Here is a 5,392-nt window from a genome sequence, read left to right as displayed (position 1 = left end):
CGCACCCGGCGGCCCTGGGGGTCCCCCGCCCGGGCTCGGGGCTGCGGCGTAGCTCCCCGCCTCGGTGGGGGTCGGCCCTGGTATCTAGAATGATCCAGGGAGGGCAGGAGGGGACCCCGGCTTCGTGGCCGGCGAGGCCAGGCCCGGCCAGGCCTGGCCCGGCCCGGCCCAGGTACCGGAGGCTGATGCCTGTTCGTTGGTACAAAGGGCAGGGGGCAGCGGGCTGAACAGAGCGCTCCTCTGCGGTGACAGTCACCAGGATACTGCCATTTTAGGACATGAGTTAAACCTTGGTTTCTGTTTGTAGTGGTAGCTGTCTTAGTTAAGCAAAACAGGCTTTTCACTTTCTGTCACCGAGAATGGCTTGGTTTTGAGAATAATTTCTTAGACTATAGGATTGGACCAGTCCTGTAGTCCCCGTGATTAAAAGCAGCGATTGCCCAATACAGTGGTGGCATATGTTACAAAGCTTGCCCTAACCACATAAGGGCAGTTACTGGGCGCAATATTGAAATGCAAATACTTAGTAGATCAGATCTCACCAACTGGTGTGACAGACACTTCGGGGAGTGGCTGAGTTCAGGGGAGTGGAGGGTGAATTTCCAATTCCCAGCTCGCTCTTGCTCGTGCTGCCCAGGGTCTCACAGCCTTCTTACCTCACCGGATAAGCCACTGAAAATAAGACACTGGATCGGTTTGCCATCCCAGGGAGGGAAGCCTGGGCAGAGCAGCAGAGTACAGCCTCGTCTGGCCAACTCCTGGTTACATCAGAATAAAGCAATATTTATGATCAAAATCTCTTGTTCACAGTTGTTTTAAATACAAGTTTTAGGGGATAGTTCTCCCCTGTATGTGCTAACTAGACACTGTTCAGTAATCATGATGGTTTACTGCTAAAAACAGGTTTGCAAAATACAAGGGCCCCTGGCTGCTCTTGGCCAATTTTCACGTACTACGAACAGCAGTCAGGTACCGCTAGTGCTAAAAGCAAAGAAGGGTCACCAGCAGGAGGAAGAAAATTGCACTCAATCTGAGATACACCTGCATGCAGGTTTTTACTTTTTAATCACAACGGTCGTGTGAGAACCAGTGTTCAGCTAAGTTAAAAAGCAAACTTCCTAGTCAGCAACAGAATAAACATGATTGAACATCAATAATTGGCTCCCTCACAACTTACTTTTTTTACCAGCCTTGTCCTGCTGTATCTTTCAAACAACTTAAATCAAAACTTGTCAAAGTAGAATCACTCCCCTATAATGTAAACATTTTCACCACCAGCACCAAAAAAAAAACACAAACCCAACACAAAAGCTCCTGACCAGCAAGACATATGCCAGCTCTACCCTCTTTGTCCTTAGAATATTGTTCCCAAAAGCAGTTTGCATAACCCCATTGCAGAATTGCAGAGCTGCGTGGCTGCATCCTACCCATAAAGTACTACTTGTAACAAAGCTAGGAGTTCCTGCTGCACTAGTGTTATCTGAGGGCAGCACAAAAAGAAACTAGGAATCCCTACGTTATATAACAATAATTAGGGTTTGATAAACTGATTAGATTGCTATTACAGGGATTGCACTAGTTAGGCCAGAATGCACCTCCCAAAGCATGTTACCATTAGCTTTATTACCACAAACAGCAGACTGTATTAGTATTATCCCACAAGCTATATTCTACATAATATCTTTCTCCCATAATATCCAAGAAGTACAATATGACCTCATAGCCAAACACCAAATAAAACCTTTTAAAACCCTGTGTCCTTTAAGGCCGGCTATTACTGATAGCTAGAAAAATTCCAAGCCATGTACCTCCCACATACATATCTTGCCCCCCACCACCTTAATTTAGTAACTGGTACTATAACATCCTTTCTTAATCAGTCTAGCAGGTAACTGAATCTCCATCTGACAGGAAACCCCTTTCTAGAGCTGTGACTGTGTGACTCCTACCCATCCGATCCATCTGCTAGACCAAGTAAGTCAAATGGCTGAGGTATATGTAGACACAGGGTGACTTAAGTTCAACAACTTGTACTCTAGGAGGAGAAATTTGCACTGGAAGAGTCACTTTCATTGTTCCTTTGTCCAACCTGACCAGATTATTACAGGATTGGGGATCTTAGTGGAAATGTGTGAATGATCCTTTATAAATGGTTTTCAAGTCAAAATGCTCAAATCAGCAAATCTATATTTGCAGCAGCAGGAGGATCCTTGTTAATCACTGGCATATGTGGGGCAAAGAAATCAACAGCAATAGTAAAAAAGCTACTTTAAACGCTCTTTCCATAATTCCCATTACTCTACTATGAGACTGATTTGGACTATAATCTGATTTGGAGCAAGCTAGAGTCTTTGCTTTCTACTCAGTGCTTGTAGTAAACAACCAGTTATTTCTTCTGTTAACATATGGCAAGACTGTATGTCATGACTTTAGAATGAGCTTTCCCGCCTTACTTTCTTTTTTGTCTTCCGCTAATACCTCAAAAGTATTTGAACATAACAGTTTAACCAATCTCTCCTGTTGTGTTTTCAATTCCAGACGTATTATGTATGTACTTTGAGGCACAGAGTGACCAAAGCCAAATTAAATTACTTTCCCTCCAATGTCAGTAAGGGCTTTCTTGTATAGAAGTTTCAGGAAAGGAATAGTCTTTGATTATCTAACAGATTCTGCTTAATACTACGTATGTTCAGCTTTATTCCATGTCATCTCATAAATAGCTGGTTTCAGAAAGGAGCTAAAGAATAACAGCCTAGCACTGTCTTTACCTCTGTTTATATTTGTCCACATAATGTGAGACAAGCTTTTGCCATAAAGACATGCAAAAACAAAGTCTTGGCTTTTTTAAATTGTATCTTGCCTTGCTCGCACAGCAGAGAAAAATTAAGTTTCATATTCAAAATGTAAATTCCCTGATACCTGGTAGAGATAGATAAATTTGAAGAGTCAGAAACAGTGGCATTTCCCTTAGCCAAGGACCCTTCTCTCAAATGTTAACATATTTTTTAAAGGCTGGTGTTATGTTTATATACTTTCCTTGCTACAATGGCCACATAAATATTAAACAAGCAAAGCAAAACACACAAAACCCAAAAGCGTAAGTCAGCAGTATATGTAGATGAGAGTACCAACTGCTGCACAGTATTATTTTCCATTACCTTATTGTATCACACAATGTCAAAATGATACCCTTGAACAAGACAATACTGTAAAGCTTATCCTTGTACAGATGGTTGTCATGACCACAATTCAGTAAGGAAGGAAAATTAGATCCCAGGCCATTTTCTGTGCATTGTTTAACCAGGGGAACAGTGAGGAAGCTCACCTGGGATCTTCCTATGTTAAATCAAGATAAATATGGTACATCTGTTTTTACAAAAACATAATAATTAGTGAGACAATGCACATGTGCTGCATTTATTATGGCTCAACTTAGAAAAGAATCTTCAATTTCAAAATTTAAAAAATAGGTAAGTGGTGTTTTAAGATATAAAGAAATTTGTATTAATTGTCTTACAACTAGCTAACAGTTGTTATCATAAAATTACAGTAATTCTATCTGTATACTAAAGATGTAAAAATAGCACTGAAAACATTTTTAAATAGACATATTTACATATTTTTATAGACAGACAGGAATATGAATAATTTTCCATTCTCATGTATCAACAATACAGAGGAAAATAATATTACTGGCTGTAAGGTACTCTTATACTGCTCTTCACACAGAAACCCTTTTTTTCTAGCACAAGAACTTTGCCATTCCCATCTTTTTTATCTTCTCAGAGTTCAGGAAATCCTGTAAAAACTGTCCTGTACTCCATCATCTTCTTGTGAATGTCAGGATCTTGCTTGATAAATCTTAAACTGTAAATATCCTTTTAAATGTGTTCACTGTCGTGGTCATTGTTGACCCAATTTAGCCAGTCAAATACTATTTTTTTCTGTTAAATTAAATATACAGAAAAACAACATATTTGCACCACTAATCCTAAGCAATTATTTCTTCATTCCTATCTCCTTAATATTAACAATCTACTGCTTGTAACTTTTGAAGATAGAATATTATGAGAGTATTGCAGTCCTGTCTTTGACTGTTAAGTCTCTAAAGTGCTTCTGCAACACGTGCATTAAACAGCAATTACTGAGTGGGTTAGTATATGATCTGTTTGTATCACAATCTTTATTAGCCTTTGAACTAAGCCACATTTAAACTTGAAAACCATTAGAAGGTTGTTTACCTTCTAAAAAGTAACAATTAGCAATCTAACTGTACTTTAAATCCTTCCCTGACACTATTACTCATAGCATCAAAGACTTAAAAAACCCAAAAACTATGGGTGTTAGCTCTGCATCTAGTAACAGACACTTCAGATGCTTGAAAAAATGTCAGACAAGCTGCAACTTAAAAAGTCCTTAATACTTGATTCACTTAAACATTTATTACATATGTGTAACCTTTCTGAAATTACTTGTAAAACATAAGTCAGGATTTTATATGACTGAGTGGTCTTTGGTAGGTAGATAGATAGTTCTTCAGGTGCTCTATAGTTCACAAAGCACTTACAAGCTATTAAATGTTCGCATAATTCTAATATAAGACCTTAGTTATTCCTAATTTGCAGTTCATACCCTGCCATGGCTGAAATCTCTCTGTTTGCTGGAAGTGGCTGAACAAGAAGCAATCCCTCGATTCACGTATGTGTAACAGTGGAAAAAAAAAACAACTTGTGATAGACTGAGATATTCAAGGACTGAAATAGTAAGAGCTTGAGACATAGTGTTTCTACATTATTTACAACATCTTTGAGTATGCTAGCTAGAGTGGGAAAGGCTTTTATTGTGAGAGAGTATGTGTCTCATCTATCTCAGTTATACTAATGCTTTTTTTGTACCTGAAGACAGCAAGTGAGGTCCGAAGGAAAAAAAATAAGCGCTTGGCTAGGTTTGGCCTTGCTGAGGGTGCTTATGTATGAGTTACTGTATTCTTACTGGGAATACTGTCTTTTCTATAATGAAGACTTATAAGCATATGTAGCATTATTTTAGGTCCAGAAAATAGCTGTGAGAGAACTGCAGCTTATTACTATTCTAGCTAGTGGGAATTTTGTGAAGGTATGCAAGCGTAGTCCTGAGTAATCTTTCTTCCTGTCTTTTTCTTGTGAGACCAGTGCATAAAAATATGAGCTTATTACTCAGAGTTGGAATTTCAGAGAGGTTTACTACTCTCTCTGCACTGTCATTGTGCTGCTGTGGTCATATGATCACCTTCTTTCAGAAAACAAACAGCTGCCAAGACTTGAAATTTTGGTTAATTGCCTGGATCAGAAAGAGATTCTGGTTCTCAAACTCCCTGAGAATTCAGTCATGCACCAGTGTGATGCTTTCCTTC

This window comes from Haliaeetus leucocephalus, unplaced genomic scaffold (genome assembly GCF_000737465.1).
Source record: "Haliaeetus leucocephalus isolate CR32 unplaced genomic scaffold, Haliaeetus_leucocephalus-4.0 Scaffold848, whole genome shotgun sequence".
Lineage (NCBI taxonomy): Eukaryota > Metazoa > Chordata > Aves > Accipitriformes > Accipitridae > Haliaeetus > Haliaeetus leucocephalus.
This window is presented reverse-complemented; position numbering follows the sequence as displayed.